General features: G+C 45.5%; 1 long non-coding RNA gene across 3 annotated transcripts; it reads left to right on the top strand.

Annotated features, from left to right (window-relative positions):
• Positions 1–1,801: 1,801 nt before the first annotated feature.
• On the top strand, positions 1,802–20,352 carry LOC309798012. Of its 3 annotated transcripts, XR_016039678.1 has the most exons (7): positions 1,802–2,465; positions 4,073–4,370; positions 7,846–7,942; positions 9,395–9,511; positions 14,400–14,772; positions 16,380–16,677; positions 20,153–20,352. It is a non-coding gene; the product is annotated as an uncharacterized lncRNA (long non-coding RNA). The 3 variants fall into 3 exon arrangements; XR_016039677.1 differs by lacking the exon at positions 14,400–14,772; XR_016039679.1 differs by lacking the exons at positions 16,380–16,677; positions 20,153–20,352 and adding an exon at positions 14,902–15,178.
• The last annotated feature ends 45 nt before the right edge of the window (positions 20,353–20,397 follow it).

Below are 20,397 nucleotides of genomic sequence, written 5' to 3'. Positions count from 1 at the left end.
TGTGCCTCCTGCCTCACAGCCAAGCACCCCCTCACCTGAGGAGCCCCGCGCCCTTACCAGCGTAGATGAGCTTGCGCGGAGAAGAAGCACAGGAGAAGTATGTAGAGGCAGAGGAGACCTCCACTGCCTCTGGGCTGCAGCCTTTGGCCACCACAGTGGATCCAAGCTGAGGGGGATCCTCTTGTGACTTCGAGATTCCTGAGGGAGGAATGAAAGGCTCAGGGTGGGTTCATCAGTCCTCTGTCCACAAATACTTACCGAGTGTCTGGCACGTGTCAGGTGCAGTGAATACACACAGTTGAGAGTGTGGTTCCCAGTGGATACTCCAGTATTTAATTCAAATCAGTACTTACTCTGTCACTGTCTTGTTGGTAATGTAGGCCTGGGTGGTGACTGTGAGTATGTGGGAAGAGTGAGTGATGTGTATCAGTTAAGTCTGTGGTAAGTGTGGGGTTGGCATGGGGAGCACGGTGGAGATGTGTCTTATCTGTGTCTGTGGCCTTTGTGTGCATGGTTTCTGTTCACAAGTCAGGAATTCTGGGACATGTAACTTTTCCTCATTACATGGTGTGGCTTGTATTTATGGTGTGTGTTCATTCATTCATTCACCAAGATTCAGTAAGCAGCTACTCCTGTGTATCCGGCACTCTTGCATTGTTGTAGTCTCTGGTAACGCTGCACATTCTAGTAGGGGAAGACACACACTAAACAAAAATACAATAAATATATAATACCTGAGCTGGTGGTAAGTATATAAGGGTTGCCAGACTAAGCGAAGAAAAATACAGGGCACCCAGTTAAATTTCAGTTTCAGATAAACCCAGAATAATTTTTTAGTGTAAGTATTCCCATGCAGTATTTGGTCTTACTTATTTTTAGTGTAAGTATGGCCCATACAATATTTCGGACATACTGATACTGAAAACTTACTTGTTGTTTATCTGGAATTCAAATTGAACTGGATAGCCCATATTTTATCTGGCAACCCTGACATGGGTTAGTGAGACTGTGGTTTACTGTGGTTTGTACAAAGCGGGTCTGGCATTACTCAAGAATGTGTTACAAGTGTGGTGTGTATGACACGTGACTGGTTCTTTTAGAGGTATTTAGAGATGGCTGAAGTTAGGTGTGTGTGTGCGAGAGTTGAGGAGATATATAGCGTGTGTGTGTGTGTGTGTCCTATATATATAGTGTGTGTGTCTATATACATATCTCATCTCCAGCGTTTGGTGTTGGAGGAGAGGATTGTGATACAGGTGGGTTGTATGAGAACGTAGTACAGGAGGGATGCGTGTATATACCTCCGTGTGCTGTGTGTGGTTTAATACGGAAGTTCTATGTGGGGTGTGTGATATTTTTGCTGTATCAGAGTGTACATGGGTGTATGAGTTACTGTCTCATAAAACACCCCTAACAAGAGTTCTGTATACACTCTTACATACACCGAGTGTCACCCAGGTCCAGGCAGGGTGACAAGAACTTTACCACGCAGACTTATATCTGATAAGCACTCTACCCCCATTCATCCTGCTCTTCTCTGCACTACAACACACACACACACACACACACACACACACACTCAGACACACACACACAGGAACATAGAGAGAAATATTCTGAATGGTGAGGGGCAGTCATTGCCTTCCCCAGTCTGTCATTGCCTTCCCCAGCCTCTCCCAGCCACTGCCTGAAAATCTGCCTGCTGTCTAGAGCTCCATTCCCAGGGCCCATCCTACAGTCTCCTGGGCCCTGGGTCTGGTAGGAGCTACTGGGCTCTAATCTGGGGCAGAGGCCTCTAGCTGGAGCTTTGGGGTGACCACCCCTCTCCCAGGGCAAGCTACTCGCCTACATTTAATGCACGCAGGCGTCACGTGGCCCGTGGCTGTCAGAGCTCCCCGCAGGACCTTGAGGACATTTCTCACCCTTGCCCACGCGGTCTCAGTCTCTGGAAAGCCCTTCCCTTCCCTTGGTCTCCTTTGGGAAATTGTTCCTGTTGAAGGAATAAAACCTCCTTGCTTTCAATATGACACCATCCCTAGACAAACAATCTTCTTTTGAACTGTATTCCACTTGTCAACATATTTTTCAACAGGGTCTTCAACTCATGGGGCTTCTCTTTCCACTTTGGTAAAAGAGGCCAAGCAACTCATGGGTCTCTCTCAGCATCCTTGCCTCCTTCACATCCCCCACCTCATGACCCCAGGGAAAGATGCAAGAGAATAAGAGAGAAATCGGGGACTGAGAAAAGCTGCACCTCTAGGTCTGTGCAAGCAGGATGCAGCCTGCTGTGAGTCCGACAAAGCTCCAGGCCCGGCAGCCCCAGGAGAGAGTCCTCAGAGCAGCGGAGCTGACCTTCCATTTCCCAGGGGACATCTGGCCGTTCTGTGCCGTCTCACACCACAGGGAGCCTCCGGATGGATACGGCAGCATCAGTGAGACAAGGTCTCTCGCTCCCTGCTTCACAGGTGAGACGTTCTCAGTCCCCCTCTCCCTAGAGAAGGTTCAGTTTGGCAGAAACCCATGTGCCCCAGTCAAGTTGCCCCCCACATACCTCCTCCCTTCTCGGCAGTTTCCTGGGACTCTTCATTTTCCAGGTGTTTCCTCTTTTGTCGCCGTTTCATCGTACCAACTAGAAGTCTCCCTTAGAAGATGCCTCAAGAGATGTCCAACTCCTCCTCTTCCCTACAGGCTGGCCCTTGTTGGCTCTTGGGCAATCCGTTGAAATGATTCAATACAAATAAAAATAGTCAAGTCTCCTAAATGGCTGAAAAACTTGTACCACTTATTGAACCAGCAGTGCTGCCTAGTGCTCACCAGGGCTGTTAAGTTTCCAAGGTTGCCAGGCGCACAGCAGGATTCTGTGACCTCAATGATGACATCGGAGCATTCTGTTGACCTAGGTACAGCACAGTCTCTGCAATAGCACAGGCCCCGTTTTCCAGAACAATTCCTGTTTCCCAGCCGGACCTTTCCCATGAAAGGGAAAGGTTCATACCACATCTATTATAAATTGTATCATACCATATCTATTATAAAATGAACATTTTGATTGGAGATCTTTTAATGTCTTATATAGAGATTTAATATGAATATTTTAAATGGTCTCCAGTTTCCCTGTGGATTATTGACATTTTAAACTCTGCGCTTCAATTTTCCCTCAATACCTGTAATTTTGTCACGGCTATTTCTGTACTTAAAGATGAGTAACTATATAATTGATTTCTTCATTTTTCCCATCTCTTTCCAAGGTACTGAATTTGATTGTATCTTACGAATGAGTGAAAAATGCTAGTCCTTGAGTCAGGACATTGGGCCCTTTACCAAGGAACTCAACCTGTCTGGGCTTCAGCTTCTGTCTGTGCGATCGAGAGGCTTGGCCTAGCTGACTTTTCAAATGCTGTGTTTCTTTGATTCACTCTCACTTACTGATCTGCTACTTACGAAGAGGGCCTGTTCTCATAAAGTAAGAACAGGCGTTTTTTAATCCTTGGGTTGGGCAGAGTTTAAGTGGTCGTACTCAGTTTGTTACTTATATTTACTTTTACGTATGCTTAGCTCTAAATAATTTATATGGCTCTTGTGACTCTTTTTAGATCTTCTTTTTTTCTTATTTTCTTTTACAGTTTCTAATTTATTATCGCCAGTGTAGAGGAGCCTGATTGATTTTTAAAATGTATTGATCTTGTATGTGTCTGCCTTGTTGAACCGTCTTATTAGTTCCTGCTAGTTTATCTGTGGGTTCTTTTGGGTCTCCTAGATAAATGAACATATTAAACGTAAATAATGTGTTCTTTGGATAAAGTTTATTTTCTTGCATCTCTATATATAGAAGCAATATGTTGAATTGATTTAAATATTTAAATACTTACCTACCTGTTATCACAATCTAACGTTCTTGATCTTATTTTCTTTCAATCAATATTATGTTTTCAGGATTTATCCACGTGAATCCATATAGATGTAGGTCTTTGATTTTTGACTGTTTGATATTATTTCATCACATGCGTATAGCATCATTTATTTTCCATTCAAGCATTATTGGACAATTGGATTGTTTCCCTCCCTTCTCTAGAACAAACAACGTTTCCTAGAATATCCCCGAAGGTGTCTGACAGTCGAGAAGGGCCAGGCTGCCCGAAGATTCCTACTTGCTTTTAGCCAGCTTCCAACAGGCCATCTCCAGCCAGCAATTTGAAGCACAGATGAAATGAAACCTCCCCCAAGTGTGGAGATCTTAGGAGCTTCCTAGAAGGTGGGAGGTTCATGATAGGCATCCTGCTGGGATCCCAGGGGAGTCTGAGCTGGCCTGAACCTCATCTTCCTCCCCCACCTCTCAAGAGAAATGTGGAGGAAAGAAGACTTCAAAAACTGTGAGTAGGCAGAGGGAGAGAGATTGGGGGCCGAAGCTGCAACTGAGGTCTTGGAGTGGGCTGTGAGGACGCAGAGCCTCTAGAGAGCCAGGCTCTGCCTTCTGAGCACTTCTCCCCTAAGGCTGCTCATCATTCAGGTGATAGCAGGCATATACAGCCGACTCGGCCCACACTGTCACAGAAAGCCTTATCAGAATCTCTTCTTCTTCATACACTCTTGTGTCTGTTACTTGGTTATTGCCTTCGGGACTCCACTGATGTGAACCACAGTTGCTAGGGGATGGAGGACACTAGTGACCCATCTTGCTCTGTGGCCTCAGTCCACAGCTTGAGGGTAAGGCAAGAGGCCAAATGAAGGTCAAGAAGGAAAGATGGCGTTTGAAGAGAAGACCTGAGTTAAGGGTGTCTTCTCAAGTCTTGATGAATGAAATGGTAGCTCCAGTACCTGAAGTCCTGCTTGTTCTCAAGGCTGACCACGGGGCTGGGTGCACTCAGTGAAGGAACCGTATACACTTAGTATTTCCTTGCTTGCTCACACTTGCCCTCCTCTGATACACACTCTGCAAGACTGATCTTCCCCTGAAACAACTTTCCACCTGCCACTGTCATCTCATGAACATTTGCTTCCCCTTCCTAGTGTCCCCCTAGAATGCCATTGCAGCCAATTCATAATTTGATAATCATGCTTCTTACCATAGTCTCAGCAACTTCTGATAAATTTTATTCACTTCATTCCATAGTCTTCACACATCAATAATCTTCCTTAACTTCCTAGCTGCAGGTTAACCCATTCGGAATCATTTCTTTTTCTTTCTCTTCTTTGGCAAATCCTTTCTATCTTTTAAGGTCTTTTTCTTGTCTCTCTACCATCCTGCCTTCCTGAACTTCTTTTTTTTCCGTTTAAGTAACCTTTCAATCTCCTTCCCCAACTTCCTCATAAACATTGAGAGTTTATTCCTCACACGTTAGACAGCCGTTTATGAATGGCCAGGCATAATGGACTCAGAATGAGTTGGCACCCCCGAGGTACCTGTCTTGCTGGGGAGCCACAGGTGAAGGGCTGGCTGCTGGACACATGTTTGCATGGAGTCAGGCTGAGTGGCCTCGGGGTGTTTGCTCTGCACTTGTGTGTGTTTCTCCCTAGTTGGTTTCCTTGTCCAGCCACCTGTGACCTCGCTCCATCCAGCCCAGGGAATCCTTCTCATCACAGGGGTAGGATGTTTGTCTCGTTTTCCGTCACATCCTTTCCCCAAAGTTTGGTTGTGAGTTGTTCCCATTCCAAAGACGTTTCCTCTTTGAAGAGAAAAGAGAAAATCTTTTCTCTCCTTTTCTCTCACTTCACTTCTGCTCTATTATCTCCTCCGTCCAGAATGGCCCCCTGACTCAAATGGGTGTAGATCCGAAGATGGCAAGAAATGCCAGCAATTCTGAAATAATAATACGGATGTATCAGGAACACTTGAAAACCTTTATCCCGCCACATTCAAAAAAATTGCACTTCCAGTGTATTCAGAGTCTCAGTGTAGAAACACAAATGATGTAGAAATTGAATGACACTCAAGGTTTTCTTTCCTCCTTTCCTGATTTATTCTAATCCTCCAAGTTAACATGATGAACTATTTGTTATGTAACCTTTCAGACATTTTCTACACATGCACACTTTTCTTTTTCTGACACAAGAGTGTGAACTAGGTCACTTTCAACATGCTGTGATTCTGTGATTCACTGTCTCCCACCGAGTCATCCACTGATAAAGTAATCTGTTTCATGGAGAAATATGTCCAATAGCTAATAGCCAATGTCTGTGGAGTGCTTACTCTGTGTCGGTTTCTTGTAACTACAGATCTTTTGTACAACGTACCCATGGACCAGGTACAATTATAACCCCCAAGTGACAGATAAGTGCAGATAAGTACAAATAAATACAGAGGCCAAGTGACTTGCCCAAGACACTGGAGCAAATCAAAATCCATGCCTCTGTAATCATTTTGCTCTATTGCCTCTGTCTGGGAGGCTCGATGATTTGGCAACTAAAACCTTAAATATCATGTTCCATTTTTATATGTCTGACACAAGCGTGGGGCTGTGATACGGGGTAACTAACCTGACTACTTTTTTTTTTTTTTAAATCATTTTATTTTTATTTTTTTTAATTTTTTACTTTTTGCTTTATAACAAATTTAATCAGCTATACATATACATATGTTCCCATATCCCCTCCCTTTTGCGTCTCCCTCCCACCCTCCCTATCCCACCCCACCAGGCGGTCACAAAGCACCGAGCTGATCTCCCTGTGCTCTGCGGCTGCTTCCCACTAGCTATCTACCTTACGTTTGGTAGTGTATATATGTCCATGCCGCTCTTTCACTTGGTCACAGCTTACCCTTCCCCCTCCCCATATCCTCATGTCCATTCTCTAGTAGGTCTGTGTCTTTATTCCTGTCTTACCCCTATGTTCTTCATGACATTTTTTTTCTTAAATTCCATATATATGTTAACCTGACTACTTTTGAAAACCCTTATGCACCTGGATGAAAGTAAGCCAGGGACTGCAAGCTCTAGATTTAAGGTTTCCTACCAACTTTTAAAAATAGCTTCTTGAATGCAATTGATGTAATGTCAAGTCTAGGATGTAGTCCAGATAGTAACAGAAAAAATGGAGATATGTAGAAAACTACTTAAAGTTGACAAGTATTGGGAGTGTAGTATTTTTGGGGCCAGTGTGTAGACCACAGGAAAACTTGCTGTTTCCATCCCAAAGGGAAGAGCGCTGTATTGCAACTGCCAAGGTCCCTGGGGCAGCAAGTGTGCTCACTGCTTAGTAAAGAAGCATCCTCAGTTTGATAGAATCATATGGGAGTCTTACATTTGGTTAGCAGTTTCTACCTTCTTGATGTAATAATATTTTCAGGGTGTGGGAGGGTATCAAGCTCTGAAAATACCCTTGGAGAGATTTGCTTATTAAGTTTGGCTTTTTCAATCTCCCTACTACTTCTTTACTAAACACCAGGCGGTTTCCTTCACTTTTCAGAACCATGTTGTTTTTCCCTTGTCTAATGAGCTTTGAACTACTTTTGGATGAGCTATTAAGTTTGGGAAAAAATAAACATCTCTTTAAAACAAGGAAGATAATAACAATGACATGTAGAAAAAGCTCTAAAACAGAGAACATCCTCCATTCTGGCCAATGACTGGGGGTGGAAGGTTCGTGCTCGCTGTCCAGGACGTAGAAATAAAAGCTGAGGAGGCGCTGAGGCGTCTCCTGGATCTCTATAAGCCTCCATCATTTCTGCTGAGTAGGGTTGACAGATAAAATATAGGCTGTTTAGTTAAATATGAATGTCAGAAAAACAACGAGTACATTTTGAAGATAAGTATGCCCCAAATAGTACATAGGATCTACTTATACTAAAAGTGATGACTTATTATTCATGTGAAGTTCAAGTTTAACTGGGTATCCTGTATTTTTATTTAGTAAATCTGACAGCCCTACTGATGATCCACAATGGAGGCAGTTGAGGAGCGGTACATGCTGGCTCTCGGACAGTCAGGAATTGCTTCAGCAGATCCAGGTACAGTATGAAATTCTTTCTGGATGTAGCTCAGAAGCCATGGCCAGCCCTTGACTGCAAGTACTGCCTCGGGTTTCCCTGAGGTGGGGTAAACCTTCCTCTTAATGGCCTTTTGGTAAGTCTGGAAGACCATATCCAAGGGGAGCCCCAAAGTCAGTTTCATCCTCACAACCATGTTTCCAATTCCTGGAATTGGCTGCATGTGACTCCCAAGAGATGAGGAGGTTTGTGAAAATTGGGAGTGTCATAGCTTGAACCCTTTGTAGGTAAAGTTTTGGTGTTCTGAGAGTTTTAACAGGAGCAGTGTGAAAGACTCCAGGTCCCCGGGTAGATAGAAATAATCCTGTTCTACTTCTGTGTATGTGACAAGTCTCTAATAGTTCAGAGAGCAAGTATCTGGTCTTAGAAAGAGTGATCCAAGCTTGGATGTTTCTGGTGACAAGGCAAGGTCGTGAGTTTGAAGTTCACCTTTTATGGTTGAGGAGACAATAAGGTTGTCAGAAGGGCAATCATGGAGGAGACCTTGGCTTCATCCATTGTGCAGGCTTGTATATGTGGTTCTATGTAGATTGTGTTTCAGAGGTGGAGCTTGTTTACAACTATGAACATTCTCCGATGTGCTTTTTGGCCCTTCATTCCCAGAGCGAGAGCAGTGCCTAGGCTCTAGAAATGCCATGGATATTCTGAGCTGTCAGTGGCATTTCCCAGGTACTGTTCCCTTGGTGCCGCTCCTTGAAAGGTCCAAAGGGATTATCATCTGTCTTGTGGCGGGTCCTAGCATTGTGAAAGGAAGCTGCTGCACCGGGCTCAGAGGATTTCGGCTGTGGTGGGAGTAGTAGTAGTAGTACGACTATAAATGGTATCACAGCATATCTATTCCAGCTGGAGAGTGGTGTTGGGGGGTAATGAAGGGGGGCTTTTATTGTACTTTTATACATTGTCCCCTTGAAACTAATTCAATTTTTTAAAATTAATTAATTTCTTTGGGGCTGCATTGGGTCTTTGTTGCTGCTAGCGGGCGTTCTCTAGTTGCAGTGAGCGGGGGCTCCTCTTGGCTGTGGTGCACGGGCTTCTCATTGCAGTGGCTTCTCTTGTTGCGGAGCACGGGCTCTAGGCACGCAGGCTTCCGTAGTTGTGGCACGTGGGCTCGGTAGATGTGGCACACGGGTTCTAGAGCGCAGGCTCAGTAGTTGTGGCACGCGGGCTTAGTTACTCCGTGGCACGTGGGATCTTCCCAGACCAGGGCTCGAACCCATGTCCCCTGCATTTGCAGGCATATTCTAAACCACTGTGCCACCAGGGAAGCCCAATAATTCAATTTTTTATAAAGAGAATATTCCTAATATTCTTCCAAAATTTTAAAAATATATAGTTGGATAACACTATGAAAAATTAACTGATATATTCTTTTATTATTTCTCTTTGCTCCCTGGATTTTTTTTCCCCCTCCAGTCAGCTAGGCACTCTGAGTTCACTGCATTAGGAAGGTAAAGACTCAGCAGAAATGAGGGAGAAAAAAAGAAAATTCTCAGCTTTGGAATGTTCAAAACAGAGGCCACAGTAGAACAGGTGAGAATTCTGTGCACAAAAAATAAATGTCGTCTCAAATGTAAAAATGTATTCTCTGTACTGGGAGGCAGGAGAGGGAGGGAGGGAAGGACTGAAGGAGAGAGATCAGTGTGGCCAGGGACATGGAGACTGTGCTTGAGGACGATAGGCCCAGGAAGAGAATCAGAATCTGGAGAAGATTCAGCCTGCACGTGATCATTGCCTCCAGCCAGCACCCTCATCTCAGACCTCGGGAAATTCAGAGAGAGAGTGGGAGTAAGTCAGGAGGGCCACGCACATAGTCTGTGTGGCAGGGGTTGTGGCCATTCCCTATTTGTGAGAAGTCCCCAGCAATTTGCAGGCCTCCTTTGGAAAATGCTGGCGGACGTCTCTAGCGCTTATGTGAAAGCTTGTTCACAAACCTTGAAAGATACAGTTGTAGATGACTGATAGATAGATGCATAGATAGAAAAATGTAATTAACTCAAACATCCAGGAAAGGTTTGGAAAATGCCCTTTATTGCATATGATGTTCCTATTGTCATATGATGTTAGACTGAGTGCCGGTCCCTTCATCCTCCTTCAGACCATGGCATTCTGTCTGCTAGTATCCCGAGGGTCCTTTCTTCTCCCTGGAAGGGATAAAACAAATGAGGTAGAACAGGAAGAGACAAGCAGCACTCCAAGCTCTGCTGGTCAGGGTTACCCTCCAGCGTTGCCTTAATGCTCAGAGCCACACACACCACAGTGAGCTTGGCTCCAGATCAACTACCACGCAACGAAGGTTCTGGAACATTTCCATATCTCGGGGGACCTCATTTCCATGTGACTCTCTTTCATATTCCCCTTTGTCACAGAAGGCTAGGTACAGTGGTCCAGGTGAGATTTCAGCTCAGGCCAAAGGCTCTCAGACCTCAAAGTTCCGGTCCTGCAAGGGCCCCTGTCCTCTCTTCAGACCACTCCTGGCTCTCTCTGCTGTCAAGGAGCTGCTGGCAGTATGTCCTCTAAGGGTTGAGGTCCATCGTGCAGACCCTGAGAAAACTCCTAGGAAAAGGCTCCACCTTCTTCTTGAAGTCAACAGAGCTCAATTCCTTTGGAAGTGCTGGGTGTGTCCCAAGTTGATGCAACTGCAGAGCCATTAGGTAAACCAGCACATGTGTGCGGCCCCTTCCCTTAGACTCCTCTGGGCCCTCGTGACATAGGCTCAGAAGAGTGCCAGCCTCAAGCCTTACCTCTTCCAAGGCCACACCGTCTCCAGGATCTTCTGTCCCATGAATCTCAGTTGCTGTGTGGAACTCAAAAGAGAGAAAAGACCCTGCCTGCGGGGTCTCTTCGGGCTGGGGCCTTCTAGCTTCTCTTCCTCGTCCTCCCCGTCCTCCTTGTCCTCCTCGTCCTCCTCGTCCTCCTCGTCCTCCTCGTCCTCCTCGTCCTCCTCGTCCTCAGAGGTGGTCTTGGGTTCCACACTGCCCTCCTCCTCAGGGGTGCTCTCAGATTCCACATTGCCCATCCACTGGGCCATGTTGAGATGAAAGACACGGCAGCTGAAGCCCTCCAGGACGCCGCCCTTCACGTGCTGCTGGAGGATCTCCACGGTGTGGAAGACCCGGCAGCAGGCCATGCACCTGAAGCCGGTCTCCATGGTCACCATCCAGGCCGGTGTCTTGGCCCTGGGTGTCTCCTGGACTGCAGGTGACCCTGATGGGCTGCCTGGCTCTGCCCTTTCCTCATACTCTTTCTCCTCCCCAGTGGGCTCACTGTCAGACAGGAGGCTTTCGGTGAACACATCAGAGGGGTAAGTGCCTACTGTGCACGCATCCTCAGGAAGGGTCACTTCTTCTATCGTCAGCTGGTTTTCAGGCAACTCCAAGGGTTTCTTTGTCTTCCAGGAGACAGCTACACCCTTGTTCACTTGTACCTGCATGTAGTATATTTTCATGCCCCTTTCCTCTTTGTCTGGGTGCAGATAGTGCTTACAGGGTGAAGAGGGTGAGGAGGAGACACAGTGTGATGGGGGAGCAGTCTCCCCTTTTTCCTGAACCTGGGCTAGGGGTGCTTTAGGCTGGGCAGTGTCTCGATGTGATCTCCGGATTCCTGAAAAAGGAAATTAAAACCATAATAACATGCATGGGCCGTGCCAGAAGCTGAGGGAGCAGGTGTGGTAGACGAGAGAGGGACATTTGCATGAGGTAGCTATGTCGTGAGCTTGGTGTCTGTTGGCCGTAGGACGGAGCGGTGTATCTGGTGTCATCTGTGGGCTTTTCATGTGCGTGTGGGGGGATACTGGAGCGGTGTCTGTGTACAGGGGTGTGGAGTATGGTGGTGAGGGCTGTGGTATGTGAGCGACGCGGGTGGATGCGTGTACGACGAGGAGTGTGATTTTGGGAATATCGGTGGTGCATTACTTGTGGAATGGGGCTGTGGTGCTTGGGGTTTCTGTGTGCACTGAGAAGGGCTGTGCCTGGAGGGCGGATGTATGTGTGAGCTGTGTGGACCTGAGCTGGATGGTCCTGCTCTCAGGCTGGAGATCTATGATGTAGAACTCTGTCCTTCTCTGGAAGCAAAGGCAAAGACAAACCCTACATTTTCCTCTGAAGATGCTTAATCTGGTCCCTCTTCCCTCCACCTCAAGCCCAGACCTTTCCGGCCCCTGCTCCTTGACTTCGCCACCGTGGTAGTACCAGGATCCACACACCCCCGCCCCAGACTCAGCTGGGATCCACGCCCTCGTAACAGCTCAGCCATCCTGCCCAGGCTCCTCCAGAGAGCCCTCATCACCTCTGATGACCCTGGGTTTCCTCTCAGCCTCCCTGGGATCTGTGTGCCTCCTGCCTCACAGCCAAGCACCCCCTCACCTGAGGAGCCCCGCGCCCTTACCAGCGTAGATGAGCTTGCGCGGAGAAGAAGCACAGGAGAAGTATGTAGAGGCAGAGGAGACCTCCACTGCCTCTGGGCTGCAGCCTTTGGCCACCACAGTGGATCCAAGCTGAGGGGGATCCTCTTGTGACTTCGAGATTCCTGAGGGAGGAATGAAAGGCTCAGGGTGGGTTCATCAGTCCTCTGTCCACAAATACTTACCGAGTGTCTGGCACGTGTCAGGTGCAGTGAATACACACAGTTGAGAGTGTGGTTCCCAGTGGATACTCCAGTATTTAATTCAAATCAGTACTTACTCTGTCACTGTCTTGTTGGTAATGTAGGCCTGGGTGGTGACTGTGAGTATGTGGGAAGAGTGAGTGATGTGTATCAGTTAAGTCTGTGGTAAGTGTGGGGTTGGCATGGGGAGCACGGTGGAGATGTGTCTTATCTGTGTCTGTGGCCTTTGTGTGCATGGTTTCTGTTCACAAGTCAGGAATTCTGGGACATGTAACTTTTCCTCATTACATGGTGTGGCTTGTATTTATGGTGTGTGTTCATTCATTCATTCACCAAGATTCAGTAAGCAGCTACTCCTGTGTATCCGGCACTCTTGCATTGTTGTAGTCTCTGGTAACGCTGCACATTCTAGTAGGGGAAGACACACACTAAACAAAAATACAATAAATATATAATACCTGAGCTGGTGGTAAGTATATAAGGGTTGCCAGACTAAGCGAAGAAAAATACAGGGCACCCAGTTAAATTTCAGTTTCAGATAAACCCAGAATAATTTTTTAGTGTAAGTATTCCCATGCAGTATTTGGTCTTACTTATTTTTAGTGTAAGTATGGCCCATACAATATTTCGGACATACTGATACTGAAAACTTACTTGTTGTTTATCTGGAATTCAAATTGAACTGGATAGCCCATATTTTATCTGGCAACCCTGACATGGGTTAGTGAGACTGTGGTTTACTGTGGTTTGTACAAAGCGGGTCTGGCATTACTCAAGAATGTGTTACAAGTGTGGTGTGTATGACACGTGACTGGTTCTTTTAGAGGTATTTAGAGATGGCTGAAGTTAGGTGTGTGTGTGCGAGAGTTGAGGAGATATATAGCGTGTGTGTGTGTGTGTGTCCTATATATATAGTGTGTGTGTCTATATACATATCTCATCTCCAGCGTTTGGTGTTGGAGGAGAGGATTGTGATACAGGTGGGTTGTATGAGAACGTAGTACAGGAGGGATGCGTGTATATACCTCCGTGTGCTGTGTGTGGTTTAATACGGAAGTTCTATGTGGGGTGTGTGATATTTTTGCTGTATCAGAGTGTACATGGGTGTATGAGTTACTGTCTCATAAAACACCCCTAACAAGAGTTCTGTATACACTCTTACATACACCGAGTGTCACCCAGGTCCAGGCAGGGTGACAAGAACTTTACCACGCAGACTTATATCTGATAAGCACTCTACCCCCATTCATCCTGCTCTTCTCTGCACTACAACACACACACACACACACACACACACACACACTCAGACACACACACACAGGAACATAGAGAGAAATATTCTGAATGGTGAGGGGCAGTCATTGCCTTCCCCAGTCTGTCATTGCCTTCCCCAGCCTCTCCCAGCCACTGCCTGAAAATCTGCCTGCTGTCTAGAGCTCCATTCCCAGGGCCCATCCTACAGTCTCCTGGGCCCTGGGTCTGGTAGGAGCTACTGGGCTCTAATCTGGGGCAGAGGCCTCTAGCTGGAGCTTTGGGGTGACCACCCCTCTCCCAGGGCAAGCTACTCGCCTACATTTAATGCACGCAGGCGTCACGTGGCCCGTGGCTGTCAGAGCTCCCCGCAGGACCTTGAGGACATTTCTCACCCTTGCCCACGCGGTCTCAGTCTCTGGAAAGCCCTTCCCTTCCCTTGGTCTCCTTTGGGAAATTGTTCCTGTTGAAGGAATAAAACCTCCTTGCTTTCAATATGACACCATCCCTAGACAAACAATCTTCTTTTGAACTGTATTCCACTTGTCAACATATTTTTCAACAGGGTCTTCAACTCATGGGGCTTCTCTTTCCACTTTGGTAAAAGAGGCCAAGCAACTCATGGGTCTCTCTCAGCATCCTTGCCTCCTTCACATCCCCCACCTCATGACCCCAGGGAAAGATGCAAGAGAATAAGAGAGAAATCGGGGACTGAGAAAAGCTGCACCTCTAGGTCTGTGCAAGCAGGATGCAGCCTGCTGTGAGTCCGACAAAGCTCCAGGCCCGGCAGCCCCAGGAGAGAGTCCTCAGAGCAGCGGAGCTGACCTTCCATTTCCCAGGGGACATCTGGCCGTTCTGTGCCGTCTCACACCACAGGGAGCCTCCGGATGGATACGGCAGCATCAGTGAGACAAGGTCTCTCGCTCCCTGCTTCACAGGTGAGACGTTCTCAGTCCCCCTCTCCCTAGAGAAGGTTCAGTTTGGCAGAAACCCATGTGCCCCAGTCAAGTTGCCCCCCACATACCTCCTCCCTTCTCGGCAGTTTCCTGGGACTCTTCATTTTCCAGGTGTTTCCTCTTTTGTCGCCGTTTCATCGTACCAACTAGAAGTCTCCCTTAGAAGATGCCTCAAGAGATGTCCAACTCCTCCTCTTCCCTACAGGCTGGCCCTTGTTGGCTCTTGGGCAATCCGTTGAAATGATTCAATACAAATAAAAATAGTCAAGTCTCCTAAATGGCTGAAAAACTTGTACCACTTATTGAACCAGCAGTGCTGCCTAGTGCTCACCAGGGCTGTTAAGTTTCCAAGGTTGCCAGGCGCACAGCAGGATTCTGTGACCTCAATGATGACATCGGAGCATTCTGTTGACCTAGGTACAGCACAGTCTCTGCAATAGCACAGGCCCCGTTTTCCAGAACAATTCCTGTTTCCCAGCCGGACCTTTCCCATGAAAGGGAAAGGTTCATACCACATCTATTATAAATTGTATCATACCATATCTATTATAAAATGAACATTTTGATTGGAGATCTTTTAATGTCTTATATAGAGATTTAATATGAATATTTTAAATGGTCTCCAGTTTCCCTGTGGATTATTGACATTTTAAACTCTGCGCTTCAATTTTCCCTCAATACCTGTAATTTTGTCACGGCTATTTCTGTACTTAAAGATGAGTAACTATATAATTGATTTCTTCATTTTTCCCATCTCTTTCCAAGGTACTGAATTTGATTGTATCTTACGAATGAGTGAAAAATGCTAGTCCTTGAGTCAGGACATTGGGCCCTTTACCAAGGAACTCAACCTGTCTGGGCTTCAGCTTCTGTCTGTGCGATCGAGAGGCTTGGCCTAGCTGACTTTTCAAATGCTGTGTTTCTTTGATTCACTCTCACTTACTGATCTGCTACTTACGAAGAGGGCCTGTTCTCATAAAGTAAGAACAGGCGTTTTTTAATCCTTGGGTTGGGCAGAGTTTAAGTGGTCGTACTCAGTTTGTTACTTATATTTACTTTTACGTATGCTTAGCTCTAAATAATTTATATGGCTCTTGTGACTCTTTTTAGATCTTCTTTTTTTCTTATTTTCTTTTACAGTTTCTAATTTATTATCGCCAGTGTAGAGGAGCCTGATTGATTTTTAAAATGTATTGATCTTGTATGTGTCTGCCTTGTTGAACCGTCTTATTAGTTCCTGCTAGTTTATCTGTGGGTTCTTTTGGGTCTCCTAGATAAATGAACATATTAAACGTAAATAATGTGTTCTTTGGATAAAGTTTATTTTCTTGCATCTCTATATATAGAAGCAATATGTTGAATTGATTTAAATATTTAAATACTTACCTACCTGTTATCACAATCTAACGTTCTTGATCTTATTTTCTTTCAATCAATATTATGTTTTCAGGATTTATCCACGTGAATCCATATAGATGTAGGTCTTTGATTTTTGACTGTTTGATATTATTTCATCACATGCGTATAGCATCATTTATTTTCCATTCAAGCATTATTGGACAATTGGATTGTTTCCCTCCCTTCTCTAGAACAAACAACGTTTCCTAGAATATCCCCGAAGGTGTCTGACAGTCGAGAAGGGCCAGGCTGCCCGAAGATTCCTACTTGCTTTTAGCCAGCTTCCAACAGGCCATCTCCAGCCAGCAATTTGAAGCACAGATGAAATGAAACCTCCCCCAAGTGTGGAGATCTTAGGAGCTTCCTAGAAGGTGGGAGGTTCATGATAGGCATCCTGCTGGGATCCCAGGGGAGTCTGAGCTGGCCTGAACCTCATCTTCCTCCCCCACCTCTCAAGAGAAATGTGGAGGAAAGAAGACTTCAAAAACTGTGAGTAGGCAGAGGGAGAGAGATTGGGGGCCGAAGCTGCAACTGAGGTCTTGGAGTGGGCTGTGAGGACGCAGAGCCTCTAGAGAGCCAGGCTCTGCCTTCTGAGCACTTCTCCCCTAAGGCTGCTCATCATTCAGGTGATAGCAGGCATATACAGCCGACTCGGCCCACACTGTCACAGAAAGCCTTATCAGAATCTCTTCTTCTTCATACACTCTTGTGTCTGTTACTTGGTTATTGCCTTCGGGACTCCACTGATGTGAACCACAGTTGCTAGGGGATGGAGGACACTAGTGACCCATCTTGCTCTGTGGCCTCAGTCCACAGCTTGAGGGTAAGGCAAGAGGCCAAATGAAGGTCAAGAAGGAAAGATGGCGTTTGAAGAGAAGACCTGAGTTAAGGGTGTCTTCTCAAGTCTTGATGAATGAAATGGTAGCTCCAGTACCTGAAGTCCTGCTTGTTCTCAAGGCTGACCACGGGGCTGGGTGCACTCAGTGAAGGAACCGTATACACTTAGTATTTCCTTGCTTGCTCACACTTGCCCTCCTCTGATACACACTCTGCAAGACTGATCTTCCCCTGAAACAACTTTCCACCTGCCACTGTCATCTCATGAACATTTGCTTCCCCTTCCTAGTGTCCCCCTAGAATGCCATTGCAGCCAATTCATAATTTGATAATCATGCTTCTTACCATAGTCTCAGCAACTTCTGATAAATTTTATTCACTTCATTCCATAGTCTTCACACATCAATAATCTTCCTTAACTTCCTAGCTGCAGGTTAACCCATTCGGAATCATTTCTTTTTCTTTCTCTTCTTTGGCAAATCCTTTCTATCTTTTAAGGTCTTTTTCTTGTCTCTCTACCATCCTGCCTTCCTGAACTTCTTTTTTTTCCGTTTAAGTAACCTTTCAATCTCCTTCCCCAACTTCCTCATAAACATTGAGAGTTTATTCCTCACACGTTAGACAGCCGTTTATGAATGGCCAGGCATAATGGACTCAGAATGAGTTGGCACCCCCGAGGTACCTGTCTTGCTGGGGAGCCACAGGTGAAGGGCTGGCTGCTGGACACATGTTTGCATGGAGTCAGGCTGAGTGGCCTCGGGGTGTTTGCTCTGCACTTGTGTGTGTTTCTCCCTAGTTGGTTTCCTTGTCCAGCCACCTGTGACCTCGCTCCATCCAGCCCAGGGAATCCTTCTCATCACAGGGGTAGGATGTTTGTCTCGTTTTCCGTCACATCCTTTCCCCAAAGTTTGGTTGTGAGTTGTTCCCATTCCAAAGACGTTTCCTCTTTGAAGAGAAAAGAGAAAATCTTTTCTCTCCTTTTCTCTCACTTCACTTCTGCTCTATTATCTCCTCCGTCCAGAATGGCCCCCTGACTCAAATGGGTGTAGATCCGAAGATGGCAAGAAATGCCAGCAATTCTGAAATAATAATACGGATGTATCAGGAACACTTGAAAACCTTTATCCCGCCACATTCAAAAAAATTGCACTTCCAGTGTATTCAGAGTCTCAGTGTAGAAACACAAATGATGTAGAAATTGAATGACACTCAAGGTTTTCTTTCCTCCTTTCCTGATTTATTCTAATCCTCCAAGTTAACATGATGAACTATTTGTTATGTAACCTTTCAGACATTTTCTACACATGCACACTTTTCTTTTTCTGACACAAGAGTGTGAACTAGGTCACTTTCAACATGCTGTGATTCTGTGATTCACTGTCTCCCACCGAGTCATCCACTGATAAAGTAATCTGTTTCATGGAGAAATATGTCCAATAGCTAATAGCCAATGTCTGTGGAGTGCTTACTCTGTGTCGGTTTCTTGTAACTACAGATCTTTTGTACAACGTACCCATGGACCAGGTACAATTATAACCCCCAAGTGACAGATAAGTGCAGATAAGTACAAATAAATACAGAGGCCAAGTGACTTGCCCAAGACACTGGAGCAAATCAAAATCCATGCCTCTGTAATCATTTTGCTCTATTGCCTCTGTCTGGGAGGCTCGATGATTTGGCAACTAAAACCTTAAATATCATGTTCCATTTTTATATGTCTGACACAAGCGTGGGGCTGTGATACGGGGTAACTAACCTGACTACTTTTTTTTTTTTTTAAATCATTTTATTTTTATTTTTTTTAATTTTTTACTTTTTGCTTTATAACAAATTTAATCAGCTATACATATACATATGTTCCCATATCCCCTCCCTTTTGCGTCTCCCTCCCACCCTCCCTATCCCACCCCACCAGGCGGTCACAAAGCACCGAGCTGATCTCCCTGTGCTCTGCGGCTGCTTCCCACTAGCTATCTACCTTACGTTTGGTAGTGTATATATGTCCATGCCGCTCTTTCACTTGGTCACAGCTTACCCTTCCCCCTCCCCATATCCTCATGTCCATTCTCTAGTAGGTCTGTGTCTTTATTCCTGTCTTACCCCTATGTTCTTCATGACATTTTTTTTCTTAAATTCCATATATATGTTAACCTGACTACTTTTGAAAACCCTTATGCACCTGGATGAAAGTAAGCCAGGGACTGCAAGCTCTAGATTTAAGGTTTCCTACCAACTTTTAAAAATAGCTTCTTGAATGCAATTGATGTAATGTCAAGTCTAGGATGTAGTCCAGATAGTAACAGAAAAAATGGAGATATGTAGAAAACTACTTAAAGTTGACAAGTATTGGGAGTGTAGTATTTTTGGGGCCAGTGTGTAGACCACAGGAAAACTTGCTGTTTCCATCCCAAAGGGAAGAGCGCTGTATTGCAACTGCCAAGGTCCCTGGGGCAGCAAGTGTGCTCACTGCTTAGTAAAGAAGCATCCTCAGTTTGATAGAATCATATGGGAGTCTTACATTTGGTTAGCAGTTTCTACCTTCTTGATGTAATAATATTTTCAGGGTGTGGGAGGGTATCAAGCTCTGAAAATACCCTTGGAGAGATTTGCTTATTAAGTTTGGCTTTTTCAATCTCCCTACTACTTCTTTACTAAACACCAGGCGGTTTCCTTCACTTTTCAGAACCATGTTGTTTTTCCCTTGTCTAATGAGCTTTGAACTACTTTTGGATGAGCTATTAAGTTTGGGAAAAAATAAACATCTCTTTAAAACAAGGAAGATAATAACAATGACATGTAGAAAAAGCTCTAAAACAGAGAACATCCTCCATTCTGGCCAATGACTGGGGGTGGAAGGTTCGTGCTCGCTGTCCAGGACGTAGAAATAAAAGCTGAGGAGGCGCTGAGGCGTCTCCTGGATCTCTATAAGCCTCCATCATTTCTGCTGAGTAGGGTTGACAGATAAAATATAGGCTGTTTAGTTAAATATGAATGTCAGAAAAACAACGAGTACATTTTGAAGATAAGTATGCCCCAAATAGTACATAGGATCTACTTATACTAAAAGTGATGACTTATTATTCATGTGAAGTTCAAGTTTAACTGGGTATCCTGTATTTTTATTTAGTAAATCTGACAGCCCTACTGATGATCCACAATGGAGGCAGTTGAGGAGCGGTACATGCTGGCTCTCGGACAGTCAGGAATTGCTTCAGCAGATCCAGGTACAGTATGAAATTCTTTCTGGATGTAGCTCAGAAGCCATGGCCAGCCCTTGACTGCAAGTACTGCCTCGGGTTTCCCTGAGGTGGGGTAAACCTTCCTCTTAATGGCCTTTTGGTAAGTCTGGAAGACCATATCCAAGGGGAGCCC

Source organism: Mesoplodon mirus, assembly GCF_964341445.2.
Source record: "Mesoplodon mirus genome assembly, contig: HAP1_SCAFFOLD_4138, whole genome shotgun sequence".
Taxonomy (NCBI): Eukaryota; Metazoa; Chordata; class Mammalia; order Artiodactyla; family Ziphiidae; genus Mesoplodon; species Mesoplodon mirus.
The sequence above is the reverse complement of the archived record's forward strand: the minus strand, read 5'-3'. Positions and strand labels throughout refer to the sequence as shown.